Raw genomic sequence first — 19,805 nt, 5'->3', positions numbered from 1 at the left:
ACTGAAATTCAGAAAATTACGGCAATAGCTCAGAAAATTACAATTGAAGTTCGGGACTTTCGATTGAACTCCAATTATTATTTTTTGAACCTCAACTCTAATTTTCTCTACTTGAATTGTAATTTTCTGAAAAACAAATATAAATTCTGAAGTTCAATTTCAACTTTCTGAACTAGAACTGAAAAAGGTGTAGCTTCCTATTCCTGCACAGAGGTGAGGAATCGGAACAGCATGCATTAACTCTTATGTCTTTATACGAAAGCCTGGAGAAAGCCCATGGCTCATGAGTTAGATGGTGGACAATACAAAATTCCTGTTGGTGCACTGGCCATGTCAGTGTTGAAAACTGCAACTTGAAAACTGTTAATACCTTCGTTTATTTGGGTAGCACAATTAAGAACCAAAATAATGTCAGTCCAGAAATCCAATAGTGTAAACTATTGTATACAAGGGATACCTAGGACCGTATAAGAAGTAAGGTTACCTCTCGACGAAAAATTATCGCACTCTACACGCCTCTAATCATGCCCATCTTTATATATGGCAGGGAACTACGAACGCTGTTAAAGGAAAATGAGATTACCCGTGACCGGCTGCTTTCGCTGCCTAAAGTTTATTATGTGAATGAAGGAAGAAGGTTCAAGCAAGAAGACATATCTATTAAAACATGATTTTGGCAGCCGCCTCTCCCCCGCTGCTCAAAAATCTTTGACTTTGGTGTTTAGTCAAAAACTGGCCAATGCAATGATCTGTGAAGTGGAATCTACATATGCAACTTTTGGAGTAAACAACAAACGAGCTGATTGGATTCTATCTATCCAGTCTTGGGCATGACAGGTCTATTATCGAACGATTTTCACATGAAATCCACCTACTTGATATGACAAAAGATGGATATATGTATGTCTAATTAAGATAAGTGTCAAGTAAGGATACTATGGTATGGTGAATGGCGAATTCAAACAAACATAAAATGCCAACCGCTACGCTAATTTTTATACTCAGCTGAGCAGAACTCACAGAGTATATTAATTTTGTTCGCATAACCGTGCCCCGTAACGGCATACATATACTAATCGAAATAGATATAGACTTCTATATATTAAAATGATCTGGGCGAAAAAAGAAATTCATTTTGCTATGTCCGTCCGTCCATATGTCCGTAAACACGATAAATTGAGTAAATTTTGAGGCATCTTAATGAAATTTGATATGTAAGTTCCTGGGCACTCATCTCAGATCGCTATTTAAAATGAACGAAATCGGACTATAACCACACCCACTTTTTCGATATCGAAAATTTCTAAAAACCAAAAAAGTGCGAAATTCATTACCAAAGACGGATAAAGCGATGATACTTGGTAGGTGGGTTGACCTTATGACGCAGAATAGAAAATTTGTAAAATTTTGGACAATGGGCGTGGCACCACCCACTTTGAAAAGAAGGTAATTTAAAAGTTTTACAAGCTGTAACTTGGCAGCTGAGTGTGTAATGTTCGGTTACACACGAACTTAGCTTTCCTTACTTTTTTTTTAACCTTTTTTGCCGTACTGGCCTTGTGTGGCCATCGTAAAACTATTGTTTAAGAAACAAGTGTTTTATAAAGTACACTAGAAGACCCGGCAGACGTTGGCCTGCCCTAAATTTGGCCTATCTGCATACATTTAAATAAGCTTTTTCCGTCTGACTCTGAAATGCAGATATTCGTTGCTTTTGAAATTCGGCTTAAAAATTGCACATAGAACAACTAAAGACTCTCCTGAATTAAAAAAAATGTGTTACCCTGCAAAAATCGTTGGATCATGTGGTTCGCTGGAGTACATACCATTATACTCCACTGTAATGCAACAATTGACCAACTCATGTTTCTACACGAACATATTGTAAGCCGATCATTGCTCGTTTTTAACTATTGTAATCACTACACGATGTTTATTGGACTGTGGGTACTCCATGGATTACTCTTATGTAATGCGGAACTGGAGTATATGGTCCAGTCCTAGGACATCGCAATGTTAATTGGACCATATGCATGCATGGAGTACTCGCGATTTTTGCAGGGTAGTACCTCAAATCGCGGGCCCCCTCAGAAACCCCCGCCCCCCTCGCCGGCCCTGGTGAAGTGCTATATATATATATTATATGTGTGTAAAGTTAAATAACCACGTGCACAAATATATCCATACCAACTGAAAAGAGGTGCACCACTGCGTATACGTAACATTTTATTATTCCGTATAAACAAATAAAAAAAATTGCAATAAAATAATATTGCGATTATAAACTGAGATATAACCTATCCTATATTTCAAGTTAGATCAAACTACACACGGGGTGCAAAACAAATTCAAAACCGGATTAGTAGTTTAGGAGTGCATTGGCCTCAAAAGTGTGACACGTGTTTTTTATATATCAAGATGATAAAAACGTATTGTGGCGAAATTTATCATCACTATGTCGTCATTGAATAAAGGCACAACAACAATAAAACAAGCTGCCACTCTTGTGTACATGAAAACATCAATTTAAGCATCATTTACACACATACATGGAAGGTGACGAGAAGTACATGCACACACATAACCAGTAGCTCGAAGTGAAGAGATATCTCACACACACACACACACATGTAGTCATCAGCCGAAGTTCTTACTCACACATACACACGCATATAACTTAATTACCAAGCAGAAGATGAAACAATTCTAGACACATAATCAACTTACCAACAGCCAGGCCTCTTCAAAAGTCAAAACTTCCTTAAGAGATTCAGTTGGGGTATTACACAAAAACAAATGTAATCTAAATCTATCCACTCAGATAAGCATAAGATAAATGCTTGTATGCTGAGCAGCTTTTTATGGTAGACAAAGACTCAGAGTTTATTAGTGAAAACCGTCAGTTTGACTTTAGCACACAGTCGTTCCTTTCCCAGGACAGGCATCTTGTCGTTGGTGCGAGGGCTTAGTCAATATCGGTCGACTGTGCGAGGTCGGTGGCAAAGAATTCACAACCCTCACACAATTCGACGATATAAGCTTGCGGGAAAAACACTGAGGTGAACGGCGCGGCGCGACAGTCCTGGGTCCGAAATGGCGAAATATGGAAGGGGGTTAGGAGAAGATGCTGCTTCAGAAGAGACGTCAGTCCGACAACTCAGACAAATCCAGATTATTTGGACGTAACAAAGGGAGATAACACAGTGAACACAGAAATTCCTTGTTTTCATTTTTCGAATCGATTTGATAGTACAAGGAAGTCAACCAAATTAGGTGTAACAACAAAGCGACACTAAAATACCTAAGGGGAGTATATCCAAAGGCACGGTAAAAGCTGAGATGTGTTGGATAAAGAATTTATACCCACGATAGAAATGCCAGCGTATGGATGCCGTGTAGTGAAGCCGATAGACGCGCCGTGCTTTTTGCAGCGGTCGAGTCCGAATACACCGACACTTACTAAAATGGCTGCGAGGGAACATATTGTGACTCTTGAGAAGTAATTCATTCGATGCAGGCGACTGCCTGCTAGCGTCACATGCTTAGAATTTGGCCAAGTCAATAATAACAAATTTAGAATGTGCGGGCTGCACGAAGAAACAGTTGAGTACGTTTAGGGCCCATTACTGATACTTAGCATAAACTTGACTTGGCTTGAGAACTGTCACTTACAGTTCTGTTAAATGAACATTGCATGTTACTGATTACACAAAACTTAGCAACACTTAACTTGACTTAGAAGTCTGTTGAATTTTGATTTTCTATGTTAGTTCTAAGTGACGTTTACATTTTGAGATGCCATTTGTTTCCATTTCATTTTGACATTTTGTCATACAAATTGACATTTACGCCCCGATTCTGAGCGTTACCGGTAAAAAAGTACCCATAACATTATGCAACCGAATATCGTTACCAGTTCGTTTATCCGCGATTCTAACCCAAGTGGTAACGCTGTCATCACCGAAAAACTCACCAGTGTCTGTGGATAAATTTGAAAGGTAGTTTTCTTCGCTTTCACGGTTGCCACTTTGGTCCATTCTTCAATTTTGGTCCTCTTTAGGCAGTAGCCACGATTGGTACTTTTCTTTCTTTTTCACTCAGGAATAAATTCACAATATTGCCCAAACATTCGCCACATTTTCATTAGCCCCCATATAATTTTTAAATTATTTCAAAAAATTGCTCAGTCAATAAAATGCAACAGAACAATAACATTTCACCTAGGATATAATTTATGCCAGACATTAAAAAGAAAAGTGTTGGCAAACACATTGTCGTTAATTGTTGATGAAATAACCGACTAATCAAAAAAACTCTTGTTTCATAATAATATTAATAACGGCTAGATATTTCGATCGGCTATACAACACTATGTAAAATATATCAAAATAAAAATTGCTTCTCGCCTAGCATAGATTATAGCGAACACTCTGCCGTGAGCCTAGCACTTTCAGAATTTATACAAAGAAATTCTATGCGTTACTTCTCGTTTGGCACGTTGATATTTAAATCTTTCTCAATCAGCTCAATGATTTCAAGGAATTCCAGGACTATTGTGGTGTTAAGCCACGCAAGGTAATTAAAAACTAAGTATCTTGGCACAAGAAATATTTTAACTCGAAGAGAGAAGGATGAAAATGCAAAAGATATTTGATTTTGGAAGAAATGTTTTGTATAAAATTATTCCCGTAGGTGCTAGCAGAACCCCTGAGGCTTGGGATCAAAACTCACACTTACTGAATCTAGGCTCTGATATGAAGTTTAAACGTTAATGGAAAAAGTAAGCATCTATAAAAATAGCAATAACAAAATTGCTTAGTTTCATTTATGATTTACTGAGTTTTCCACATACATAGTTCGGAAACACCAGAACGCAAATTTTGAACCATTTCTTACTAAAACCTAACTGCACTATACATTTTATTTCATTGCAATCAACAACATAATGCTACAACCAAGAGCCTTGTGACCAAAACTAGGTTCACAACGTTTGGTTGGTGAAAGACAAAGGCTTATCCTATGTCAAAATATAGTATCATTTTTGGTTGCATGCACATATATTTGTTTGTTCAGCTTAAATTAAAGGAAAGTATTCACTATGTTTAGTAAAATTTTATATGGAAACATCCTAAAATTTTGTATTTTATACTAATAAAATAAAACAAAAATTTGGTCCTTTTTCGATGAATTTTGGTCCCTAAATGAAAACATGGTGTGGCAACCGTGTTCGCTTTACCGAAAATGTCTCACTTGTAGATACGAGGTTAACGAATAAACGGGGCGATGTGTATATGCATATTATGCATGATAAGTTTCTACATAGGTATATTGTAATTTATTCTGTAAAAGCACATAATGTAAACAAATATGTATAGCAAGAGGCAACACTTTTTTACTATTATCTTTACTTATTTGCGCTTACAATTCTTTATTTTTCAGTTTTGCCTTTTTCTAAACAACAGCTGTTGTGTGGTTATTTCGATGTAACCACCTACTTTTGTGGGTAAAAAATTATCCGGCTACTTTCGGGGGTAGAATACCAAAAGTTTGTAAAAGTTGCCACATGATTTCGTTACCGTGGTGAAGAATGTTGTTACCACACTAGAATCGGGGCGTTATTTAAAAATAAATTTCAAAGCTGATTATGATGCCAGATTGTATGCGCTAAGTGGAGTATAATCGTGGCTAAGTTGCCAAGTTTACGCCAAGTCAAGTCAAGTCTATGCTAAGTATCAGTAATGGGGCCTTTTTTGTGTCATTTATGTATGTTAGATCAGACAAAACTTCTAGTATTTGTAAATGGAACTGAGTTATTTTATAACGTAAATCCTGCCTTTTGTTGGAGTTTTTCTGTTTGGTCGTGAAGCAAATTCTGGTAACATTATGGACACATTAAAGTCTATGTTAGGTCTTCATATACCGACCAGTTCAACCTAACCCTAGCTGTCATCAATTTTTTTCTCATATTTTAATAGCACACTTTTTCAACAAGCCGCCCCTACATTTGGCTGGGTTGAAAAAATGAGTTACAAAAGTTCGTCCCAAAATTTGAGGCTTATATTGAAAGGGGTTTTTGCAATTTTTTTATTGTTCTTTGTTGTTATTATTATTGTTTTTTGTTGTAACTTGGTTATTTTAAATCCGGTTCTTAGATGTTATACGCCACTATTTTGACCTTGAGAAGCTCCATAATCCCTTTTAATGCTCTTTTCAGCTCTGAAGTCGTTTTCATATCGATTTGTAAATTAAACCAATTGCAACCCTTTAAATAATGATTCTAGTCTTATAAAAAAATGAACAAAAAAATACAAAGCGCGATTTACTTCCACGGAGATTAAGACCGAGCTTCTCTTCTTGTTTGCTTCGAACTTCTTTTACATTTTTTCTTCACGTTGGATAGACAGGTTTTGCGCCGACTCCGAACGCAGGAATGATGAGTCCACCACACCACGGCGGTCGCCAATGTGTCAATGGATGTCAAATGACCAAGTTGCAAAAAAAAAAGTTTTCGGCTGTAGTTATAGAGACAAAAAATAAAAATAATTTTATGAGACCTTCCCCACATAAGGTTTGAAAGGGACTTTGCGACTATTTTATTTTATACCCTGTCTAATATACATGCGTATATATATTGAACTGTGGGATAATATAAGCTAATTTTATTAGACCTTGGGGATCTCTATTGGTGACAAAGAATTTGTTGATGTATTCACGTGTGTGTCGTTTTATTGCCATGCATTTCAATGAATCTTTGTGCGGCAGTAAAAACTGCGTAACAAAACATTAATATTAACATATGTAAAATATGTAGCAAAGGCATAAACGCGATACATACATATATACACTTTAGGCATGTACGGAGATACTATTCCAATATCGACATGCGAGAACCTCCGACTGATTTTGCTTTCCTTTTACAGGCAAGTGCGGACGGAGAATAACTCTTGCCAAAAAATGTTATTTCGACTCAATCATGCTCTACAGGTCGCTCATCATACCTGTCCTGAGGTATAATGAAGAGAGAATAAAAGCCCTGGCTAAGTCATGTTATGCGAATAGACAAAGACGCTCCGGGCAAGAAAGTATTTTAGACCACATCCTAGCGTGGAAGTAGAGGAAGGACTTGACCTCTCTTGGTGCTCCCAGTTGGCGTCAGTTATCGCGAAACAGACATAGTTGGCGTGACTTGCTACGAAACGGGCGAAGTCACTTAGGCGGTAAAGTGCCACAAATATCATATTTTATAAACATCCTACAATTATTTATACTCTCAGTTGGGCTTGCGTTGAGAAATGGCTACTTAAGTATTATTCACAACTACACTACAAACTCAATCGACAGACTACTTAGCCCTCCAGCGGGTCATGGGGCATAGAATATACGCGCGGCAGGTACGCCTGTCGTAAGAAGCGGCTAAAATACCAAATTGATTCAAGGTGTTGCTAGCGCAAAATATAGCTTCTCCAACCCAATTGTCAACTTCACCTACATGTGGCGAATGCTGTTACTTTAACAGCTGAGACTCTGCCGACCCCAGGTTCCTCACGGATCTAGGAGTGGAAGGGCGGTATGGTCTTGAAGGTTTTATGTCGTCATACGAAATCGTTCTCGAGATGGTCGGGCTGGTGCCTTAATGGCGCTTGCTACCGGACGTACCGGATCTGCATCCGGCAAAGGACCACAAACATCGATAACACTCCCGACCCAAGGCCGACAACAACAACAGACCATTTAGTTAATCTCTCTTGATTTTCACTAAAACTAATCGAAGTGTCACACTAAATCAATTTAGTCACAGCGTTTCTATAAACAATTCCGCAAAAACCACGCCTACTTTTTCGATATCGAAAATTTCGAAAAACCGAAAAAGTGTGATAATTCATTGCCAAAGACGGATAAAGCGATGAAACTTGGTAGGCTGGTTGAACGTATGACGCAGAATAGAAAATTAGTAAAATTTTGGACAACGGGCGTGGCACCGCCCACTTTTAAAAGAAGGTAATTTAAAAGTTTTGCAAGCTGATTTTTGGCAGTCGTTGAAGATATCATGATGAAATTTGGCAGGAACGTTACTCCTATTACTATATGTGTGCTAAATAAAAATTAGCAAAATTGGATGACGAACACGCCCACTTAAAAAATGTTTTTTTAAATCAAATTTTAACAAAAAATTTAATATCTTTAGAGTATATAAGTAAATTACAATCTCCAGGAATGATATGGTGCAACAAAATACATAAATAAAAGAAAATTAAAAAATAGGAGTGGCTCCGCCCTTTTTCATTTAATTCGTCTAGAATACCTTTAATGCCATAAGTCGAGCAAACATTTACCAATCCTTATGAAATTTGGTAGGGGCATAGATTCTATGACGATAACTGTTTCCTGTAAAATGGTCGAAATCGGTTGAAGCCACGCCCAGTTTATATATACAGTCGACCGTCTGTCCTTCCGCTCGGCCGTTAACACGATAACTTGAGCAAAACTCGATATATCTTTACGAAACTTAGTTCACGTACTTATCTGAGCTCACTTTGTCTTGGTATAAAAAATAGCCGTAATCCGACAATGACCACGCCCACTTTTTCGATATCGAAAATTACGAGAAATGAAAAAAATCCATAATTCTGTACCAAATATGAAAAGAGAAGAAACATGGTAACTTCGCAAAATGGGTGTGACACCTACCATATTAAGTAGAAGAAAATGAAAAAGTTCTGCAGGGCGAGATCCAAAGCCCCTGGAATCTTAGTAGGAATACTGTTCGTTATTACATATATAAATAAATTAGCGGTGCCCGGCAGATGATGTTCTGGGTCACCCTGGTCCACATTTTGGCCGATATTTCGAAAACTCCTTCACATATACAACTAAGGGCCCCTCCCTTTTAAAACCATCATTAGTGCCTTTAATTTGATACCCATACCGTACAAACGCATTCTAGAGTCACCCCTGGTCCACCGTTATGGCGATATCCCGAAATGGCGTCCACCTATAGAACTATGGCCCACTCCCTTTTAAAATACTCTTTAATACCTTCCATTTGATACCCATGTCATACAAACACATTCCAGGGTTACCCTAGGTTCATTTTCCTTATTTTATCTCCAAAGCCTTCAGCTGAGTATGTAATGTTCGGTTACACTCGAACTTAGCCTTCCTTACTTGGTTATGAATACAAATTTTCCTCTTAATATTATAATGAAGTGTAAAAAATAATTGTAGCAATCCTTTTCCTTAAAATTTAAGGATAATTATACCATTGGTTGAGCTAACTAATTCGCTGTTCTGGGAACAAATTTGCTACCACTCAACTGAGGGAAATATGTTTGCAACGTATCAACAAAAATAGTTTTCGCTGCAATCGCTTATACTTCTCTTTCAATTAGTTTTCAAGATGTGGCCCGGAACTACAGCTGACTGTTCATTGCCTATTCATTCGTTTCCAGGTAATGACCCTGAAGGTACAGATGTTAATTCTTTTTGCCGACGGAACACATTAAATCTGCTAAAAATGTAAGAGATCGGTACTTTTTAGTTTATTTGAAAAATCGGATGATTAAAAACGTCCAACAACGTCGGGAGAGGTGTAGAAAAAGACCATTGGTCTCGGTACCAATTATCCGAATGCGAAAATTAAATAGTTTACTATTGTCAAAAGATATTTGCTAAAAAATATTCCAAATTTTCATGCGATCGCTGCATTTTATCGCATAATTTTGTTGTGTGCACAGGCCCAGCTTTGGAGAAGGCTGTGGCTGTTCCACGTAGTAATAATGTATCGCGTAGCCAGCGTTGGGCCCAACTAGAGAATTCTCCGCAGAGATACATGGTATCTTTCTGATTGTGGTTTGATTCGGTTTTTATATCTTTTGACGAAATCAAAATATTTGAATTCCGCTTTCGGATTATGGATGACAAGATCAAAACTCGTCTCTCGGTACTTCTCCCGACATGCAAAACTTTACCTTTAAGTAAAGTAAATTTGTAGTTCGTGGCACTTTCCGAAATTTGAGCCGAAATATTCTAAAAAGATACCCAAGTATATTAATTTAAAAATAATAATCCTTAGCTGGTCCAATACCAGTTAGACAATCAAGAATTTTCCGTGCACAACATCTCTCTGCTTGGGCGGACTCCCCATCAAACAGATTTCCACGTTTAATTTTTGAATGGAGAAAAGTATTTGGTGTCAGCCTTCGTATTCTTTATACTGATATAAATACGCGTCTTTGGATACCTAATCCTTTTGAATCACAAATTAAAACATTATGGTGCAAAACACTCAGCGAGCAAGTTCCTTCATACCTAATCACCGGTGCTGATCAGCAAGGCGCTGTTCATCGCGAACATAATGTAGAAGATTTAAACGACCAATTACATTAACCATAAAGTTCTTCACAAACACACATTTATGATTTACTATTGAGCTATACTATTGAGGCACCAGGCAGGCCAGCAGCCGGATCCTGGTGGGGTTGTTAAAGATTTACCTTTACTTCGGACTCAAGTAAAATAAATGAGTTAAAATCTCAAATTTTGAGTAAAATTTGATACAATTAGCCAGGTATAAGTCTCTAGTGCCCGCTTTTCAGCTCAAATTCGCTGAATTGGATTTGAAAAATCGGATTTCACTTGCGCTTCTGGTAAACTCACTTCCGTAACATCACTAATTCATTGGAATTAAGCGTGCATTAAGGAAAATCATGCTGCTTTTATTTCCTTTCCATACGACCCCACACCAATATCGACCCATATATGCATATACATGGGGCAATAAAACCAAATTATATAGAACATAAAAGGCAATATATTTTACACACAATTACAAGAATTAACTTGGAAGGAAAATGCCTCAGAAAGAATTATGCTCAGGGTCATGTGCCGCAATAATTTGAGCTTAGACGATACGATACGATAACATATCTCTATATATGTAGCATTTAGCGGCCGCGTGGTGTGGTGGTAGTGTGCCCCGAAGGCCCTGTGTTCAAGTCTCGGTTAAAGCTTCATCAAACATTTAGAAAAAAAAGGTTTCAATTAGAACAAAGTTTTTCTAAGCGGTGTTGTCCCTCGGCAGTGGTTTGCAAACATTTTGGTTGTATTTCGGCCATGAAAGATTTTTAGTGAAAATTCATCTGCCTCGAGGATGGCGTCCGGAGTAGGTATAATAGATTTGGTCCCATCTGGTTAGGTTAGGTTAGGTTAGGTTGAACTGGCCGGTCCATGAGGACCTCACATAGACTGATTGAGCCCGTAGTGTTACCAGAAGTTTGTTTTAACGACCAAACTGAAAAACCCTATCAAAAACCAGGACCTATGTTATAATATAACTCCGTCCTCTTGGCAAATACTAGAAGCTTCATAGGACTTAAGCCACTTGCTGCTTCTAGATCTGACAGCTGTATCACTCCTAATAGCTGGAGTCTTAGCCTGGCAAGTGCTGGGCACGAGCACAGAACGTTTCCTCCTCCAACCCGCACTTCTTACATATGCTATCACTGACCAAGCCTAATTTAAAGGCATGTGACGCCAGAAGGCAGTGTCCAGTCAGAATACCCGTCATGAGTCTACAGTCCTCTCTTTTTAATGATAGAAGCAACTTTGTTAATCTAAGGTTGTAAGACCTACACATAATCTTCGACACTTTACAGGTCCACGCTTGAACCCGCGCCTTTCCCGCCGGGTCGATCATGTGCATTGTGTGTAATTGGAACGTCTACGGAGCAAGCTTCAAGGGATGCGCCCTTTTTAGCTAGTTCGTCCGCTTTTTCATTCCCATCTGTTCCCATATGCCCTGGGACCCAATATAGATGTATGCTCCCCATGTATGGTCCCATCTGGTAAATTTGTAGGAAAAATTCAATCGGGCTAAATCTCCTCGGAGGTAAATCTTGCTAAGCATTTTTTAAATAGCTTTTACTTTTTAATTTCTTGTCGTGGCGACTACTAACATCAATATGCTGTTAGTAAATAATCACGACAACAAAAACAGCAAGCAGCCACACTTATGGACATGTACACATTAAAGCCAGCGGCTACACTTATGTACAAGGCAACGAAGAATATTCCATACACATAACCAGCAGCTTGAAGCAGAGATATTATTTCACATACATATATGTAGCCGGCAGCTAAGAGCAAACGTTATTACTCACACACATGCATACGGCTATAAGAAAAACATAAACTACAGATATACATGTATATAGCTAAATAACAAAGAATGAAATACAACCGTTCTAGAAGGCATATTCGTGGAACGTCTAGACTTTAGGAGAAATAGTCGAACCGAGAGTACAAAAGCAGCGCAAGCTGAGAAATCAGTAATCAGTTTGATTTAAACACGCTATTAGTAAAGTATAATTGTAATTGTGAAGTACTACTCCCAAAGAAGACCAGACCATTTTGCAATACTGAATGTTGGAGTTATTTATTCGACAGTTTAGCGATTCGAACGTTAGCAGAAGGTGTATAATTATCAGGAATTTACTAGAATTCGTTACAATATTATCGTATTCATATTATCGTTTGACCAAAACAACATCAAAAGTAATTATAAATAACGCATTCGTGGTCTGAAGTCCGAAAGACCCAAGATATCCACCCATAAAAATCTGCAATAACCTGTAAGACCCCATTTTTCGACTTTTAAAGTTGCTGTAGTAATCGGCTGCGAATTATCACATTGTAAGTTCTAGATAAATAAGAATGCAGACCTATGTAGGCCTCTGTAATCTCTAGTAGATGTTACAACTAACTAGTTAAAACTCATGATGTACAAATCTATCTAATTGAAAATGTACTTAAAAAATATAGTATCTTTCCAGTTAACAAAAGTTTTGCTTAGTAAAAGATGTGATAATTCTACTTCTGCTAAAAGAATTTGTGTCTTCTGACATTGCTTTCGATATTTTGTGTGTCGAGTATTTTTGATTCGATATTATCGGGCAGTCCATATTTGAAGATCGATACTTGAAATTATGATCGCAACCATTCTTTTCATCCGTTATAGAGGTAAACTGAATTCAGACCTGTTGCGTGATGTCCAGCTCCATTAAGAGCTATGAAAAACTTCTTTGAAATCAATATAATCTTGGTATGTAAATATTTTATCTTCACAGCTATATTTTGAAATTCTAATCGAAAATAGACTTACCGAGTCTGATTCAGCGATTTTTAAATTGGGAGATTTCCCTTCGTCTGGAGTAAATTTTCTTGCAAAACTTTATTAATAGATGAAGGTTATAGCTTTAACTTTGGATTTTTTTATTTTGTTTTGTTGACTTCCGTTGTTGTTGTTATGCTTCGCCGCATTCAATAAGTGAGGCCACGCACGCATTGTTACCAAAGTCCTCTAACGGGAGTCCAAGAAAACAGGGATGGACCATAATTAGAGGCGTAGGTTCCACATTACAATTGAAAATATGGTTGGTGTCATGTGGGGGCACGTCGAATGCAGGACACACATTACGTATGTCGGGGTTGATTCTGGACAATTAAGTGTTTAACATTTTACAGCATCCAGAAAAAATTGGACCAGGGAGACTCTTGCCTTCCTTGGTAGTCTGATTTCTTCTTTTGCAAGGGCTGGATAATGTATATTGATAACGAGGTATATCGGGCGCCACCCAGCAAAGTTATTTACAGACTCTGTGTGGTTTAGGCTTAGGCTCTACATATGCCTTTCTGGATCAAACAGTTGAGTGGATAGATACCTGATCTCATCAAAGTGCTTACGGGGATGCTTCCTTATCCCTTTTAGAAGCGGTGCTGGATCCAGAAGTTATTTGCTGGGATGTCCCGGTTTGTGACAACTAAACAAAAACTAACAATCCAGCACACTTGGTTAGGGAACTAAGCTGGGGACACGCTCACGAGCCGCTGTCAAATTACTTTAATTGTTAGCAGTGTTCCTTTGTCTTCTTCCCAAATGCTGGGGGAAAGCGAGTTGAGTATTTTGTTACGGTCTTTTATTTTAGTTACATTTTCGGAGGCATGTCCCTTGAAGGTAAGAGTGTTGTTGAGCGTTACACCTAAGATCTTTGGGTGATTGACAGTCGGTAGTATAACGCCATTGACGTGAACGTCCAATATTTACATCAGCTGTTCCTTCCACGTCGTAAACAGAGTGGCTGTGATAGTGTCAGATCGCGCGAGGTGAAAGAACCGGAAAGACTTGGGAGATAGCAATCTATTTTAGAAACTAACTCATCCATTGACACGACTTTGATATGTAGAAATTAAACAAAAGTGGGGACAGGACCTCACTCTGGGCCACGCCTGCTTAACTCTCCTAGGTTTTAGGTTTTCATTCCTAAGTTGAATCGACGCTCGCGCTAGCGCATTTAATTCGAGTCCGATAGAGTTTTATCGCCAGAGGCGATGATTATTTTATTATTGCATTCTGTCGGGTTAGACAAGGATTTGACGGTTGATACTCTTCCCATTTTGCACGATTGTGTTTATTTACCAGCAGCATAATATCCAAATTGTGATTCCTGTGGATAAGGCAAGGTAATCTATGTTCGAGATATTTTTTTTATTTTCTAAAACAATTTTTGGCTGTTATCCACATTATTATGACCCACACATATAACAGTACATATTTTAATACATACTCTACGCATATTCTACGCATTTTAGTAACACTAAGTTGAGTAAATCTGTCAATTAATTCCGTTTTACAGTTCCACAGCTTCATAAAAATGTTGTCGTTGTATTAAATCACATCTGGCATTGCAATACATTTTTGACTTCCTTCGAAAGAGAAAAACAGTTTCATGTGGCGAACTTTGTCTCTATGTCTTTATGTATGTATGTACGTATGCAATCATACAGCTCTAGTAAGCATTTTCCTCATTAGTTGTGGGCGTGTGACTTTTATCGGAACTTTCAAGGCTGGCTACGAACGATTTTGTGTCAAATTAAGGACGGAGGCGTTCAAGCGAAGAAGTCATTCAAACTTGAAATGCGGATAAGACTAAGCCCAGCATAATGCCCAGGGAGTGCCTTTAGTTATTGCGCAGTTATTATTTTAAAAATTGAACAAATAAAAAATCAAATTTTTAATTTGTTTTTGACACTCCGACCCAATGACTTCATCCATGTCTAGGTAAGGGGGATATTCATCATTCTATGCAAATTTGTATACTTCGGGATGTTGAAATAGCTCTGAAAAGTAATCAGTGCCAATATATTTGAAATATGTCACAACGTACATAGAACGTGCAATTTCTCAAAAAAAAAAAAAAAAAAAAACGGCCAAGGCTTTCTTCCAAATTGCGTAGCACTCCCTTTAATTTTTTTTTTTTTTAACAAATTGCCGGGACAGGGCCTATATGCTCTATGCCGATTACGAACGGCAGCTGCAAGGCAAATGAGTTTTCACTGCGACACTTTTAAATACACTTGGAATTTTTGCCAGACCACAGCTGAGGGGCGATCCCGCTTAGAAAAACTCGTTTGCAATTGAAAACATTTTTTTTTAAATTTTTGACATAGCTTGGAATGAAAAAGCGGATGAGCTAGCTAAAAAGGGCAAATCCCTCGAAGTTTGCTTCGTAGACGTCCCAATTAGATTGGGCGAGATTCAGAGAAGTTTTAAGAGAATTCAACACGATCGACCAAGCGGGAAAGCCGTGGAACCGAGCGCCGAAAAGAGAGAGAGGACTGTAGACTCATGACGGGTATTCCGAATACTGCCTTCTTGCGTCACATGCCTTTAAACTAGGCTTGGCCAGTGAAAACAGATGTAGGATGTGCGGGTAGCAGGAGGAAATGATCGAGCAGGTTTTGGCTGTCAATTTAATAGTTAGAACGGCTGCAGTTCAAGCTATTCTGTTCTAGTGTTTCCACTGTTTTGGTTACGCACTGAAAAAAATGGTAAAAAGTAAAATCAACAAATCGGTTCTGTTATTCTATACTTAACGGAGATTCGGTGAAATTGATCGAATTATGGTTAATTCGACCGACTTCTTTGCCAAGTGAACAAATTAGTTTAGTCATTTCAACAGAAGAGAAATTGTCGCTCTTAAGTTAACAAAATTCTGTAAAATTGACAGATTCCTAATCAATCTAACTGTTTTTTTTGTTAACACAACTGATCTCACTGGTCATTTAAACAGCGCTTAACAGTCAATACATGAGCAAATTTCAAAGAGAATTTTACGCTCTCGCGGCGCTCTCTACTTTGTACTTATGTATGCTGTGTACTATATATATGCACATATTTACGTATGTATGCTCCGCCTACCACACCGAAGACCCTGTGTTCACACCCCGGGCAAAGCAACATAAAAATTTTAGAAATAAGGTTTTTCAATTAAAAGTAAATTTTTCTAAGCGGGGTCGCCCCTCGGCACTGTTCGCCAAGCACTCCAAGTGTATTTCTGCCATGAAAAGCTCTCAGTGAAAACTCATCTGCCTTGCAAATGCCGCAACATAGGTACTTTCGTACAAAGCTGTCGCAACAACTTTTTTTGTTCATTTGACTACTAAAACGGTCAATTACGAATCAACGATTTGTACGCAGTTGATTCAACGCGATGGATAAAAATTGACAGAAATTTCGCTTGAATAAACCCGTATTTCGGTTGATTTTACAAGTCTTTTTCTTTCAGTGCGGCTAATACTTCCGCCTGGAAAACGCTACAGTGATCTGGCAGCTTGTAGGATCCGTTTATTTCTGGATCAGCACAGTAGACCGCAGACCCGACTCCTTTCACTACTTTGGAACCATCTGTGTACACATGTATCACCTCGTCCGCCATTTGAGCACCCGTGCGCCAATATTAAGAGTAAGTTTCTCAAGTAAGTTTTTTACGCCTGTTTGCTAAAAATAACATTAGCTAACAATTTTCTATGTTATAATGTATAAATGCTTACATAAAAGGATCTAATTATTCTCTTCCCTTATATCTTCAGAACTTTCAGAAATGTTATACAAAGTCATTTTTTCTATCTTTCGGTCGAACGCCTCATAAACGCTTTAAAGAGCAATTTAATCAAAGAAAAAGTAGATAAACAAAAAAGGCACCAATTCAACGACTGATCAATAAAAATGTCGAAGGGATAAAAAGCTGCAGTAAATTTTGGCAAACGATAACAGAAACGGTCATAAACAATCGCAAAACGTTGAATGAACTCTAACCAAGCATGCTATGGAGTCTCGGCATATATGAATGGGCCAATTTGCTCAGGCTGCTTGGTTTTTTTGCACGTTTTGGTATCCATAGACGTTTTTATGTTAATTGTGTGTTTATATAAACTTAAATCATGTGTTCTTGTATTTGCGTTTTGAATGTTACATATATATATATATATATATATACATATATATTTATGCGTTTGGGAATTTTTGGTCAAAGACGTAATTTATATTGATACCATTCCGTGGCTTATTAACGAGTCCACTTAACGCCATTGCAAATTTACTGTCATTCTTTTTCCATTTTTTATGTTTTACATATACATTCGTACAATAACTTTGTTAATTTACAACTTCGACTAAGGCCCGGGTGTTCAGTAGTTAGTTAAGCTCAGTTTAAACTAAGTTTGCTTAAACTCTAGTCAAATTTAAACTCAAGTTAAACTACTGAGCAGTTATTCAGTCACAGTTTAAGACCGCCTTTGGTGTAGGCTTTTTTGTGCGGCAACATTGGTTTTTTCTTACCCAACAAACATGGAAAAAAATCTCCAGTGGAATATATACCTAGTTCCGGAAGTGATATCCAACATGATTATTTAATTATTCTTAAACCAGATAGTTATCGAGTTGATATCCATCTTCATTCTCCAATCGCTATCCGACATTTTAAAAATTTTGTAATATTAAAAGTTTTCGAGTTGATCTCCAACGCCATTAATATTTTCCAATTATTATCCTAATTTCGAGATATCTTGAAAAATGTACAGTTCTCAAATGAATATTCAACACATTTCTCCAGTTGATATCATACATTGCAAATCGAGTTGAGGCGGAGTTGAAAAAAATCTCCAAGGTGGTACCACCAAAACCAACAGCTGTTTATTGTGAGAAGTTAACACCTGGTTGATAGTAGTAATGAAGCGTAGTTAATAAAAAATAAATTATATAGACAGCCGCTGTGGTGGTGGTGCACCACACCACCGGGTTCACGCCCCGGGCAAGGCAACATCAAAATTTTACAAAATTTTTATTTTTCAATTAGTAGAAAATTTTTCTAAGCGGGGTCGCCCCTCGGCAGTGTTTGGCAAGCACTCCGATTGTATTTCTGCCATGAAAAATTAAAAGGAGTACGACGGAAATTGGAAGAGAAGCTCGGCCTAAAATCTCTTCGCAGGTTATCGCCTCACATATATTTATTTTTAATACGGTAGTATGGAGTCTAGTTAGAGAAGCACAAGTTGTTAATTACATTTTTTCAACATAAGTAATAGCATTTTTGGCTTTATAAAAAATTCCCTCCTTTGCTGAGTACGCTATGATTCTCGAGTTGAGCAACTCTTTAGAAACAACTCTTGAGATTTTAGATGTATGCCTAGTTATCAACATGAGCTCTAATGGTACTCAAGCCCAAATGTTTGTTGGGTATATTCGACGCCATTTCGAACGAACGCAAATAAATGATAGGTTAACTAGAGTTTAACTCTGCCAGATCGGCTTCTTAAGCTCAGCTTAAACTTCAGTTATAGTAGACTGAAAATCTGCAGAATAAGCTTAAGCATAGTTTAGCTGACAAACTTAGTTGAACTTGTACTGAAAAACCGGGCCTTAATCATGTACATGAATGTACTTTTATATTTAGTTGTAAGTATGGAACCCTCCTAAGCTGGAATGGAGAATTAGTCTTGAAGTTTTCTTAAATAAAATTACTGTAACGAGATTCGAAAATATAATTTATCTGAAATGAACTGTACCATTCAAACTCACGCTAAGTATATAATGTTCGTTTACGCCCGAACTTTTTTTGCTTTTCATATAGAACAGCAGCCTAAAGTGCGGTTTTTACATAAATTTTTTTGTGAATTATTGGGAAATTTGTATACTAAATTAAGGAAAACATTTATATTGGAAAAAAAAATCTATTTCTCATGATCTGAGAATTTTGTTTTTCACTTTACAATAAAACATACACAACGCACTCAAAATACGTATCTCCTTTTCGAGCAATCTAACAATTTGTTTCCAACTCCGTCTGTTAAATCAGGGAAGATACCTACAAATATCTTCTGAGATTGATGCTATTATGAGTTTTTCCAAGTACACACTCCATTGCTTGCTAGTTTTTGACTGTTTTTTCGATGGCGCGAGGAGCCAGTACAGCAAATTGTTGCAACTAAGGAGTGGTAGAGACCACCATGGCCAGGTGGACGGCTGTTTTAGTCCTGGAGACTGTCATGTGGCCCGGCATACAATCAAGTGAACGAGTGCCAACCCGTTTGGTGCAGCTGGTGACCACTGCAGAGTGCCAGTAAAGAATAAAGAATAATAGAACGGCATTGTTAAGTTACGGCTGCTTATATCGCGGAATACATCACCTCTCCCTACTTCGTTTTTACAACCATCAATTCCTTTTAATCCTTCTTCCCATGAAAGAAACTCATTTGCCCTGCAGATGCCGTTTGAAGTCGGCATAAAACATGGTTGCGCCAATTTGTAGGGAAAATTAAAAGAAGAACGACGGAAATTGGGAGAGAGGCTCGGCCTAAACTTCCTCGGAGATAAATCGCGCCAAGTATTAATTTATTTATTTCATAAAGGTGCAGATTTGCCGAAAATTCCTTTCCTTTGCCAAAGCTAAATTGAGGCCTGTTCAAAATAT

At 37.7% G+C, this 19,805-nt stretch overlaps 1 protein-coding gene across 1 annotated transcript in view; it reads right to left on the bottom strand.

Moving 5' to 3' along the window:
* Positions 1–19,805, bottom strand: part of LOC137252716 (prostaglandin D2 receptor) — an 88,571-nt gene that overhangs the window by 16,475 nt on the left and 52,291 nt on the right. The gene's annotated exons all lie outside the window — the stretch shown is intronic.

This window comes from Eurosta solidaginis, chromosome 5 (genome assembly GCF_040869045.1).
Source record: "Eurosta solidaginis isolate ZX-2024a chromosome 5, ASM4086904v1, whole genome shotgun sequence".
NCBI lineage: Eukaryota > Metazoa > Arthropoda > Insecta > Diptera > Tephritidae > Eurosta > Eurosta solidaginis.
This window is presented reverse-complemented; position numbering and strand designations above follow the sequence as displayed.